Source organism: Aristolochia californica, unplaced genomic scaffold (genome assembly GCF_029961685.1).
Source record: "Aristolochia californica isolate CCGP_79_NKW_82.1479 unplaced genomic scaffold, dmAriCali1.0.hap1 SCAF_9, whole genome shotgun sequence".
Classification (NCBI taxonomy): domain Eukaryota; kingdom Viridiplantae; phylum Streptophyta; class Magnoliopsida; order Piperales; family Aristolochiaceae; genus Aristolochia; species Aristolochia californica.
This window is the reverse complement of record NW_027182290.1, coordinates 32,153,037-32,167,180: the sequence shown is the minus strand read 5'-3', so window position 1 is coordinate 32,167,180 and position 14,144 is coordinate 32,153,037.

The following is a 14,144-nucleotide window of genomic DNA, read 5'->3' as shown; positions in this document are numbered from 1 at the left end:
CTTCGCAACCGTCATCCCCGACGATAGGTCCTCGTCGGTCCCCCCGCAAGCGAAGATAATTTTGCACGTGCAAGATCATAAAGTGAAAAAAAAAATCTTAAACTCTCCTTCCTTATGGCTCTTGAAGAAATTGAAAATACATTTTAGTAGAAATAAGTTTCTAGGGGTTATTAGTGTCTCATGTTTTTTGTAAACATTTTTTTAATTAAAAATTCTTATTAAAAACATCATATAATTTTCTAAGTAAGATTTTCCTGCCAAGATGGGCTAGAAAATCGTATAGAAATTTTTTGAATAAGTATTTGACAGTTGATGTTGTAATACTTTTAACATGAGGCAATTTTCATAGTAATTTTGTGTTTGACATTTTATTTGATTAAAAATTTATTGATAAGTATAATAATATATTAGATTGATTATTAATTTTTATTTATTTCCCTAGAAGAGGCAATAAGAGGTCCATTTAACTTTCCTAAGAAAATTTTAAAATATTCCTTGTAATTTTCTAATAAGTCACTAATAGTAATAGGATTTTATTTAAAGGTTTTTTTTGGAAATATGTATCATAGAAAAAATATTTCTAGTTTTTCCTAGATTATAAATTTTCAACCCTAGGTACTAAGGAGTCATAGTAAATTTATGGACAGATTCAAAATTTTCAAAATAAGCTAGACAACATTTGGAGTAAAAAAGATTAATATTGGTGCGTTCTAATCCATTATTGAAATTCAATCCTTAACCTCCCCTATCATTTTTTTTTAAAATGTATGCATAATTTTATATATAATTTATTTGACATATATTTTATATAGAGTATTAAATGTAGCTTAAGCTCGAACTCGGCTAGAGCTCGAGCTTGAACTCGAACTCGGTTAAAATTATTAGGCTCGAGTTCGATTACAATTTTAGGCTCGAGGCTAGGGTCAGCTCAAGCTAGAGTTCGAAATATTTAAATCAAACTCAACTTGAACAAGGTTTAGACTCAGTTGGATTCGATGTCACCCTTATACCCAATTTTAAGTAGAGGTCATTCCCAATTTTATCTAAAATGTATTCATAATTATATATATAGTTTACTTGACATGTATTTTTTGAAAAATTTTAAATGTATGTTGGAACACGAACTCGAGACATGTATTTTTTGAAAAGTTTTAAATGAATGTTGAAGCTCAAGCTCTGCTCGAACTCAGTTAAAATTATTAGGCTCGAGTTCAATAACAATTTTAGGCTCGAACTAGAGTTCGAAATATTTAAATCAAGCTCAGCTTGAACATAGGCAAGTTTGGGCTTGGCTCGGCTCGATGCCACCCCTACATTTATGTCCTTCAAATATCAAGCTGCATTGCTTACTTTCTTAGAAATTTACCAAAATTATACTTTTAACTCTTAGAATATCGATAATTAATACTCCTGATTACATCTTGGATATACTTAGTTGTTTACTCTTTTGCTCTATACCTCCATAATTGAAAAAGGACAACAAAGAGTGTTATTCTTAAACCCATATATTTATAGTCTCCTCCACCCATTTTCAAAAGAGGGGTGGTAGTACCGGTTTTTCGATTTGTCAAGTTGACTCGAATTTTGGATTGGGGAGTCGAGTTATAGGGAAAGACTTGACTCTTCTATTTTGGGTCGAATCTCATTCAATTGGCCCCAAGTTTGATCAACTTTTCCTAAATTCAAAATTAAAACCCTCCAACAATAAATATAAATATATGCTATCGATTAAAAAACTTATAATTTTTCATCCCATCTTTCTTCATACTAATTTTTTTATAGTAGCCACCAAAAAATTAAATTGAGTAAAAAATCTTTGTAGTATTCTCCCAACAATCAAATTGAAAAAAAGATATTTATTTCCTTCATTAAAAGACTCCTTCTTGATCCATAATAAGTCACAACTTTGAAAAGAATACGCATAATCAAATATTACAAATTTAGACTAATATAACCTTATTTTAAAAAAAATCATAGAAGTTGAGAAGAAGAGAGTTTTAAAAATGAAGAAATGAAAAAATGACAAATAAAGAGAGAGAAACAGGAGAAAGAGGGAAAGAGAGAGATCAACGGAAATTTCCAACAAAAATGGAAAGATCTTTGAGGAGACTGCTTGTTCTAAGAGGGAAATTCACATAATATGTGATGGGTTTTATAGTTAAATTGTTAAATGAGTTGGGCTGATGGGTTTCTTCTAGGTTTTGTGTGGGTTCAGGTTAAATTCTGGGGAGAGGAGAGCGAAGAAACCAAGGGAGAGAAGGAAGAGGAAAATAAAGAAAAGTGTATAGACGAATTTGAGCCAAGAGAAAAATGCTTGAATGCACTACCCCAAGCATTGAGGCTATATTTATAGTTGTTTGAAGATGTTAACAATGATAACAATGCCTGTAGGGCTATATATTTCAAAAGGAAAAAGACATAAGAGGATTTTGCATAATTATAAATCTCTATCATATCTATGAAAGTTCTCCTTATTTATTAGTCATGCCACCCCTACACACATGGATATCTCTTAACACCCCTCAAACTAGTGTTTGTAACTTCACTTGAAAATAATCTTGGTCAAGAAACTTGTGTGCTTAAAATAGAAATTTTGATTGTCTTGATTTGACTCATCTTGTTCTTGTTCACATCTTGTTCTCATTTTGTCTTCCTCTTACTTGGATATTCTAGCCACATAAAAGTTGATTACTACAACAAGTGTAATTCTTGATTGTTGGTTACCTATGTCTTGTACTTCTTCTTCTACTTCTCCCCCTCAAGTTGGGGATCTCTTTGTTGTTTACCAAGAGACCCTACTTGCACAACATAATGGTGAGAGAAGAAAAAACACTCCTAGCCATACAACAAAGCCCTATACACAAGTCAAAATAGTCATAGTCTGAAACACACTCCACTAAATTTCCATGGGGAAAAAACAACCCAACTTTAGGGCACAACAAAGAGACTACTCACTTTTTAAGTGTAGCTCAAACACAAATCACCTCTTGGGTGAAGAATAAAAGACTTGACTCAAGCTTGATGTTGGGCACACTCCTAGACTTTTTAGGTAGTGGGTCTATAGGCATTGCTCTGAAGTGATTTTAACAAAATCAAATTGAAGAAAATACTTTGAGGAATTAAGCGCGTGAATAAAAAGATAGTAGCTTTCATACTTAAAAAAGGAGGCGTACAATGCAACTCTTCATACTTTTAAGTTTCAAGTAAGAAGGTTGCGTTTTTTAGAAAAAAAATATATGTATAAAAAGTGACCAGGTTTGACTCAAGAGGGAGATAAAAAAATAATTCCTCTATTAACATGATAATTGAGGAAACTAAAAAATATGTCTTCAATAATAAATTTTTGAGATAGAACATAATGATGAAATCTTTCTATACATAGACTTTTCATATAAGGCAATTATTTTTTTACACAACTTGACTAATTTTAAAAAAAAATATTCAAGAGATAATTCTACAATAAGGAAGATTTAGTAAACTTATTTGGAATCTAGAACTAGGAAACGAAAGCTTCAAAATAAAAATTTTAGTCTTTGTCAAAAAGGAAACTAAACTCATATAAGGAACAATTCTTTTAAGGAAACTAATATGATGTGATATAAAAAAGGAAAACAATTAATGAAGGAAAGATAATCAAGTTGGTAAAATAATGACTAGAATTTGAAAAAAAATAGGAAACTTAACCAACATTAGCAACTAAAAAAGTGAAGCAAAAAATTTAGCTTAAATTTACCAACATGATAATTGATTATTCTAATGTGGATATCTTTTTGTAGAAAAATCAGATTGAGAAACAATTTATTGGGATAAAAAGTAAACTCACATAGTTTTCTTTTGAGATATAATTATCAATACAAATCCTCACTAATATTGGTACAAACCATTCAAGAAGATGAGGCTATCTGCAGTTACACAAAACTTTTCTTCTGCTTGACCTTTGCTGCTTCAGATCTCAATTTATCTTTCTAGAAAAACTTGATTTCAATGATTAGTTTTATTTGGAAACTAGACTCAAAGATCTTTCCAATGGTATATAATTTACTATATGAAACATAAGGTAAGAGAGTGAAACATCCACTGAAAAACAAGAATTAAGAAACAAGACTAAAGGAAAAATGAGAAAATCATTTTTTTTTCTTCTTCTTGTTCCCTTTCTTCTCTACGTGCTTTTCCTTTTCCATGTCAGATCATTGCCTACTCTCATACCATGTTGATTTCTGGGGCCAACACATAAATACACAAAATCTCAAGGGAAGGAGAGAAGATACTCTAGCACTTAGGAGAAAGGAGAGAAGAAACCAAGGGAGAAAAGGAAGAGGAAAAGACAGAGGTGTATGGACGAATTTGAGCCAAAAGGAAAAAGCTTGAATGCTTTAACCCATGCCTTGATGCTATATTTATAGTTGTGTGAATGTGTTTACAATGACTACAATGCCCTTAGGTCTACATGCTTCAAAAGGAAAAAAACATAAGTGAACTCATACTAGCTTGCATAATTACAATTCTATGTCATCTCTATAAAAGTTATTTTTATTCACTAGTCATGCCAGCCCTACACCGTGGGTGCCTCTTAACAGGGTATGTGTTGTAATTGAACTTATGTGGTTCTAATTTATAAATCTCATTTGGCTTTACATAGTGGATCCTTTAACTCCAAGGCAGGAGATTCTTGTGATTGGAGTAGCAATAAAAAATAGTGATTGTGAACCACTATAAATCTTGGTATTATGGATGGAATTGCTGAGTTATTTTAAAAATCATAATTTTTGTGTAAGCCTAATCACCCCCCTTAGGTTTACTTGAACTAACCCTTTTCATGAAGAACGATTTCTAATCCAGTCCTTCAAATCAAAACAATTCATATAGAGTTAGTTTGACTCGCACAACATGATTATATTCATGAAACGTATGCAAGCGGTAGACATGGCTGAAAGTATGCAAAATCATCACCTAGAATGGAACAAAACATGTATTCAATTGACTTTGTGCAAGCTTGAGTTAACTTATAGATAAATCTAATTAGATCAAATAAAAAAAATCAAGTCGAATAGATTTTTTAAGGAGGTTATTCTTCAAACCTAGAGATTGACCTTAGGGTTCCCGATATTGAGTGAAACCCTTTTGCCTGAACCTCCAATAAACCTTCCCTTTGACAAATTTAGGAAGAAAAAAATGTGTCAATTGAATGGCAAAGCACAATTCCTAAAGCGAATTAAGAAAGCCAATAAAGTTCACTCTAATGGACGATTTTCTTTCACGGAGCATGATTGCAATGGAATATTTTGATTACAACTATGGATTCCATATAAGTTTTGATCATCCTACTTTGATACCATTATAAAATAATCAAATGATTGAATAATAAATGATAGAAACACAAACGATTTACATGGTTCAAAAACTCCCTACATCCTCGGTAAGAACTATCTAAAACAAGTAATTTGTTATGTTTAAGTGTTCACTTTATAGTTCTTTAGTCGCACATTGATGATCGATGGTTTGCAGTTGATCTTTATTTCATATTCAATGAAATCATTATTTTTTTATATAGTGATTTCCTCCATGTTTACCTCTATTTTTAGGGTTGTATTTTTCTATGTTGGAGACAGCGTGTCTTCCACCAACGGGTTGACATACACCAGACTATAAGCCATAGCTTTTGAGTTTAGATACGCATTTAAGACCCGAATATTTAGAAAATCTACTAAGAATGGTTACATCTAAGAACGACAATAATCTTTTGAAGGATCAAAAACCTTTTTATCCAAATTCGGCCAATCAAGTCCAAATTAATGATCAAAACCTAACTTTTCTACAGATTTAGCATCCACTAAACACGTTGTAGAATCGGTCAGAATCACCCAAATTATAGAGTTTCTTCAAAACTTCGATTATGTCAGCTCAACCTGATCCATAGTTGGACTAGGGAGGATTCAATCAAAACAGGAAGGGCATGTCCCACCCCCCAACCCAATGTGCCCCTACTTGGTGGATTACTTGCTACATGATGATTCAACAACAACCCAAGAGTCCCAATACCTGTCGTTTTTTTTTTGTGTTTGCACCTCCATGCTGAGCGTTTAATATTTAAAATTATATATTGATGAAAATAACTGTTAGGAATTAGACACCCTAATTCCAAACTAACGAGAGTAATAATAATAAACACAGAAGGAAGAAAAAATAAATATGAAAAACAACAAGAATTATACAGGTTTGCCTCAAGGTGAGACTACGTCTTGTCTTCCTCTACTGCATGAATCCACTATAAAGATGAAATAGTTTATAAGAGAAATCAGACACACTTATAGGTGTTTTCGCTAACCTCTCTCGGGATACAACTTCAACTCCTTCTCGGTGATGATCAAACCCTAATAACGGCGCTCCTCAATTATAAAGAGAAAATTAGGGTGTACAGACTCAGCGTAGGAAATTGATTAGGCTCCACAACATAACCATAGCTTTGAATCTACTTTCCAACTCAAAAATAATTTTGGCAATCAGAGCTTTCTACAAAGAGAAATCGATATTTAAAGCAGCAAAGGTCAAACTAAAAGAGAGGTTCAAGAAGCTGCAAAAAAAATTCAACTTTCGAGCCGTTTTATGTGAATTTGAGTGATAAAATAAGTTGTACCGTGCCCAATGAAACTCTATCAAAACCAATATAAAGAACAAGTGCATTGAAATTATGAGGATAATGTTGACACAGTGACGAATGCTATTATCAATGATCCAACTTTTTTAAGCAAGACTTACTACCTTCAACTCATTCATTTGAGTAGCCAAAGTAGAAGTATTCAAACAATCTCGATCTTCTTAATATAAGTCATAACAATTTTTGGCCATGCGACCATATCTCCCACATATTTGACATTGTTTGCTCAACTACGACCTCTCTCATTTTGACCATCACCACATGTGCCATGACTGCTACTATTTTTGGCATTTGCTACCTTTGCCTTCCCCCGTAACCCAACCTGCGCCTATTTAAAATCCAATTGGCAAGCCATGGGTCAGAAAAACCATGGTATCCCTTGAGAAATTGGGAATTAAAAGTATACACGCATGCACCGTATAAAAGCTGGAAATTTACTCAGTGACCAGGTCATCTTTTACCCTATTCAAATTCAGACGTCGCGCTTTATAGGCAAGCCAGCAGTGTCGTATCTGTTTTCTTTTCAAAGCCTGCATAAACATAAATTCGCCACCTCATACACAGATCCCCCATTCCCCTCCCCAAACAGGTTTTTTCTGCTATAAAAGAGTGCCCAATTCTCCCCTCATACTCGTACCATCAAATGCATTCCTCCTGTGCTGTCTTGGAGATAGAGAACAAGTTGTGGCATCAAATTTGAGAAGAGCGGGGAGGCTTAGGCAAAGGAGTTCAGTTGGCCTAAGCCTCGACGCGTCTTCTCAGTTTTGGTGCTCCAAGTTTACACGCAAATATTTCTCTGATGGGGACGATGATTGAATCAGGTTTATGGCACAAAACACTCAACTCCAGGTTTGCTTCTTCCCATTAACGTATTTGCTTTTCCCGTTTCTGTGGTGGATCTTTAGATTATTATTCCGTACTGCATTATTGAAGAAGTTTGTGCTAGAGCCTGCAGGCGATCGAAGAGTTTCTTCAAGTTGGAACTGCAGAGGAACTCAATCAGTTTGCAGCTTGTTCGAGTCCTTCAGAACTCTAATCTACCTGTTGGTTTAATGTACTAAAAAAGTGGGAATAGCCTGTAGTGATGTTCCTAATACCTGGATCATTTCTTCTGGGTCAAATCTTTTTGTCTGAGATAGTATGGGCAAATGGATATTTGATTACTGCAAGTTTGCAATTTGTAAGAATTTACAGTCTTCAGAATTCCGATTTACCTTTGCTTTTTATTTTCTTTTGTTCTTGATCTCTTCGTTAAATTGATCCTTCAAAGCAGGAGTGTCTACACGAACCAACGGATTCTTCCTGGCCAACAAAAAATAAAATAAAATTCCAAATTCATTATATCTTTGGCTGTTCAGAACTCAAAATGAGAGAGCAGTCTTTTTCAATCTAAACTAATGAAAATACCATTTTTATTTATTTCTTTTACCTATCAATTGAAATGATAAAAGTACTCTTTGGGTTATTTAAAATGACATTTTAACCTACTTTTCGACATAAAAACAAAATATTAACCTTTAAATTTTATAATTAAATTAAAATATCCTTTAACAAAATTAAAAATATAATAAATATTATATATGTATTGAAATTTTTAATATAAAATTTTAAGAAGTAATATTAAGTTACTCAATGAGATAATGGTATAAAATTAAAGATAATAATTTTTAAATATTAAATAAAAAATGTGATAAAATATCAAAATAATTAATATTGATAAATTAATTAATTAATTATAATTCGAAACAATAAATAGCATGAAAAATAAATTGACCAGTATACCAATAGTTTTATAACTTTAAAAATACTAAAAAATTAAATGCATTACATAAGCAGTAACACAAAAATAAATAATCCATAAACATAACTATAGTAAATTTATGATTATAAAAATAAATAATTTATGTAACTATAAAATTAAGTACTTTATTTTTTTTAAAATCAAGTTTTAATTTATGTACATAATTTATATAACTAATAATTTTGGAATAGGATGGATTCCATCTAAATCCTCACTCTTACTAGGGTAAAGGGTATATTTATAAGATTGATACTTTTATCCTCTATAAATAAAGTTTAAGGGGGAGGGTTTGGATGAGTTCCATAACCCTAATTCTCCCCCACTCGTCTTCTCCTATCTCTCTCTGTCATATTCTCTCCTTCCTCCTCTCTTCTTCTCCTTCTTTCTACTCTTCATTCTCTCAACCTTGAAGACTTGCTAGTAATGGAATCCTAAAAACAATATGATATCAGAGCCACATTTTTAGGACTCCATCTAAATCTCATTCTTGTGTTCGGTGGATTACTTGCTGCCATGATGAATCAACAACAGCCCAAGAGTCCCAGTACCCGTTGTTTTCTTGGTGTTTGCACATCCATACTGAGCATTTAATAGTTAAAAATATATATTGAAGGAAATAATTTCGAGTCTACTTTCCAACTCAAAAATAATTTTGGCAATCGAAGTTTTCTACAAAAATAAATCGATGTTTGAAGCAGAAAAGGCCAGACTATAAGAGAGGTTCAAGCAACTGCAGAAAACTTCATCTTTTGAGCCATTTTATGCCATCAAGAACAAGACTACATCCCAAGAGTCGTTTTATGCCAATTTGAGTGAGAGAATAGGTTGCACCGTGCCAATCCGATTTCCCTTTGCTTTTGTTTTCTTTTGTTCTTGATCTCTTCTTTAAATTGATTCGAGTGGTCACAATTTTGCTCGATCCCTCAAAGCAGGAGTGTCACACAAACCAAGGGATTCTTCCAATTTCCAAGTTCCATGTTCAGAATATAAAATGAGAAAGTTGTCTTTTTAATCTATTTTTTTAAAATATTAACTTGTATATCATATTTCTTTCCGTGCTACTAGCAATGTAATAAAAACTAATGAAAATACCCTCATTTTTACCTATCATATGAAATGATAAAAATACTCTTTAGGTTATTTAATATGACGACTTTAGCCTTTGACCTATAATTTTTACAAACGTGTTAAAGGAAAACTAATAAACTTAGTAATATTAAGTCACTAAATGAGATATTATATAAAATTAAAACCAATAATATTAAAATATTAAATAATAAAAGTGTGATAACATATCAAGTAAGTAAACACCTACGCAATACTTATTCTCCTCGATATGAAAGCAAAGGTGTTGCTCCATTTTTCTTTGTTCATACTGATGTGTGGGGACCCATAAACATCTCTAACGTTTCCCATTCCAAGTACTTTGTTAATTTGTTCATGATTTCTCTCGGGTTACATGGTTGTTTTTTGTTAAAAGAAAGATCGAAGGTCTTACCCCTCTTTAAGTCTTATTGTGCCATGATGTCTACTCAGTTTAACATTACCTTGAAAATCATTCGATCAGATAATGCCAATGAATATCTGTCAGTAGACTTCCAATCATTTCACAGCAATAAAGGCATCTTTCACTAAATAGTGTGCCTAAAAGAAAAAATAGACACCTTGAGGTTGCATGTGCTCTACTATTTCATATGCATGTGCAATATTTCGACTGGTCATATGCCATCCTTACAACCTGTTATCTTAGTAACAGGTTACCTTCTTTGGTGTTTGGTAATAAGATACCATACTCTCACCTCTTTCCCTGTGATGAGCTTTTTTTTTTTTTTCTTTTGAGAGTTTTTAGGTGTACCTATTTTGTTCATGTTACCACCCATATTACTAAATTGGATCCCATGGTACTTAAATGTAATTTTTTGGCTTCTCTCGTACTCAGAAAGAATATGTGTGTTACATTCCTTCGGTCAAGAAGTTGTTTGTCTCTAGTGATGTAACACTCTTCGAACAACCCTTCTATTCCTCCACCAGTGCCCCACCTGGTTTTTCTGTAGCTAATGAGTTTCCTAAGCCTATTGTTCGGATTGATTACTCACGATTGTGATGATATACTTACTTTGCCTCCTAAATCATTGGTCGACACTACACATGTGGAGTCATTAGACCCCTATTAGGTAAGTTCTCCATCTTCACCTCCTGTTTTTGGACCTTCATTTGATACCCACCAATTGCTCTTCGGAAAGAGCCTAGGGCATGCACATGAGCATCTACCTCTCACCCATTTTCCAATTCTTTATCTACCCATCGATGATCCCAGACTTACTGTCTATTTCTTGCCTAGATCTCTTTGTTGTTATTCCTTAGTCTTATCAGGGGGGCCTACAACATCTAGGATAGAAACCAGCAATGGATAAAGAGATGACAACCCTTTATGAGAATTAGACGTGGTGACTTATTCCTCTACCATCTGGAAAAAAATCTATGGGCTGTAAATGGGTATTCACTGTAAAACAAAATTTGGATAGTTATGTGGCCCTCCTTAAAGCCCGACTAATGGTGAAAGACTATACTCAGTGTTATAGTATTGATGAGAAAACTTTTTCTCTTGTCGCCAAGATTAACTCGATATGTTTATTATTATCTCTTGTTTCTAACTCGCATTGGCCTATTTTTTAGCTAGATATGAAGAATGTCTTCCTCAATGGTGAAATTAAGGAGAAAATTAATATGCAGCAACCACTTGGATATGTGGTTGAGAGGCAGTTGGTTTGCAACCTTAAAAAATCATTATATGGTATAAAGCAAACTTTGTGGGCCTGGTTTGACAAGTTAAGTCAAAATATGCTTTGATTCAGGTTCTCACAGTGCTCTGTAGACCATTCTATATTTGTCAAGCATACCGAGAAAGGTGTGGTACTACTTGTTGTGTATGTGGATGATATTCTTTTGATAAGAAGTGATACTAATAGCATTAGTCAAGTCAAACAGAAGATATGCAATGAATTAAAGACAAAGGACTTGGGACTCCTTAAGTACTTTCTTGGTATATTGAGGTTATTCAGTCTAGACATGGTATTATCTTTTCATAGAGAAAATATGTTCTTGATTTGCTTAAGAAAAATGAGTGGTGGGAAGTCGTTTTGCTGACACCCCTATGAAGACAAATACTAAATTATGTGCTGGCTCTGGAGATGAAGCTGATATGGGCAAGTACCACATACTAGTTGGAAAACTTATTTATCTCACTATGACTAGATGAAATATTTCTTTTGCAATTAGTGTGGTCAATCAATATATGCATAAACCTCAGATGTTTCATTAGCAGGCATTGGAGAGGATTCTCAGGTACTTGAAAAAGGCACCAGGACAAGGGCTTCTATATAAGTGTCATGGTCATTTCAAGGTCGAAAGTTTTGTCGATGTAGATTGGGTTGGATCACCAGGCGATAAAAAATCTACTTCAAGATATTGTACTCTATTTGGAGGTAATCTTGTTACATGGAGGAGTAAAAAACAAAATATCGTTGCAAGGTCCAGTGCAGAAGCAGAATACAGAGTTAAGACACATGCAGTAAGTGAGATTCTATAGATTAAATCTCTTCTAGCACAGTTGAGATTCCACAAAGAAGGCTCGATGGAACTTTATTGTGACAGTCAAGTATGATCCAAATTGCTTCCAACCCATTCTTCCATGAGAGAACTAAGCATATCGAGGTGAATTGCCATTTTGTGAGAGAAGTTGCAAGCACAGATCATAAGTCTTTGTTGATTTTCAAGAATCCATGGATTTAGCTCATGGAGAAAAAGGGAGAGAGACCCTTCGGAGAAAACCAGAGGAAGAAGAGGTTATGGACTTGATGATCCTAACCCTCCCCCTGAAGCTCTATTTATATATTAATGAAACAAATATATTACAATAATACCCCTTAACTTAGGGTTTAGGGTTTTAACCCTGGAACTTTAATTTAATTACAACAATGCCATCTCTATGAGATGACTCTTTATTTACCATCCTGCCATCATTGTATGTGGGCCTATGGGCCTTCTCCTTGATTTGTGGGCCTTGAACCCGTCTTCTATATCTCTTGGATGCATGGGTTTTCCTTGGTCTTATGGGCTTGCGCCCATCTTCCACAACACTAGGATATGTGGGTATTCCTTGGTCGTGTGGGCTTGGGCCCTATCTTCCAACAGTCTTAAACATGTCTCAACTCATAGACAACTTGCTGATATTTTTAAAGAAGTCAATTAACTCCAGGTTTTCTCCACTACATCTACCAAGCTAGGGATATACTATCACCATCGGCTTGAGGGGGAGTGTTAGAAGATATAGACAAGTTTGAGTGTTATTGTTGTAATCATCTTATGATTTTTGTATCTTCCTCACTCCCACTAGGGTGAAGGGTATGCTTATAATATTGATACTTTTATTCTCTATAAATAAATCTTAAGGGGGAGGGTTTGGATGAGTTCCATAACCCTAATTCTTCCCCAGTCGTCCTCTCCTCTCTTTCTCAACCGTTCTCTGTCCTTCCTTCCTTCTCGCTTCTCCTCCTTTGTTCTTCTCCTTCTTCCATCTCCTCTTTGTTCTCTCAACCTTGAAGACCTGCTAGTAATGGAGTCCTAAAAACAACAAGTCGCACAACATGACTATATTCATGAAAGGTATGCAAACGGTAGACATGGCTGAAAGTATGCAAAGTCATCACCTGAAAGATTAAGTTAAGCTGATGATAAATCCAATTACGTCAAATAAAAATAATCAAGTTGAACAAAATTTTTAAGGAGGCTACTCTTCAAAACTTGGGATTGGCCTTAGGGTGCCCGATATTGTGTGAAACCCTTTCACCGGAACCTCCAATAAACCTTTCCTTTGACAATCCGATTTACCTTTGCTTTTGTTCTCTTTCGTTCTTGATCTCTTCGTTAAATTGATCCGAGTGGTCACGGTTTTGATCAATCCCTCAAAGCAGGAGTGTCACATAAACCAAGGGATTCTTCCAACTTCCAAGTTCCATGTTCAGAACATAAATTTAATCTATTTTTTATAATATTAATTTAAATATCATATTTTTTCCATGCTTCTTGCAATGTAATACAAACTAATGAAAATACCCTCTTTTTTACCTATCATATGAAATGATAAAAATACTCTTTAGGTTGCTTAAAATGACTACTTTAGTCTTTGACCTATTATTTTTACAAACATGTTAAAGGAAAACTAATAAACTTAGAAGTAATATTAAGTTACTGAATGAGATATTAGATAAAATTAAAACTAATAATTTAAAAATATTAACTAATAAAAACGTAATAAAATATCAAGTAAGTAAACACCAAGGCAATACTTATTCTCTACGATGTGAAAGCAAAGGTGTTGCTGCATTTTTCCCAGCTCATACTAATGTGTGGGGACCCATAAACATCTCTAATGTTTCATGTTCCAAATACTTTGTTAATTTGTTCATGATTTCTCTCGGGTTACATGGTTGTTCTTGTTAAAAGAAAGATCGAAGGTCTTACCCCTCTTTAACTCTTATTGTGCCATGGTGTCTACTCAGTTTAACACTACCTTGAAGATCCTTCGATCAGATAATGCCATTGAATATCTGTCAGCAGACTTCCAATCCTTTTGCAGCAATCAAGGCATCATTCACCAAACTTCATGTGTTTACACACTGCAACAAA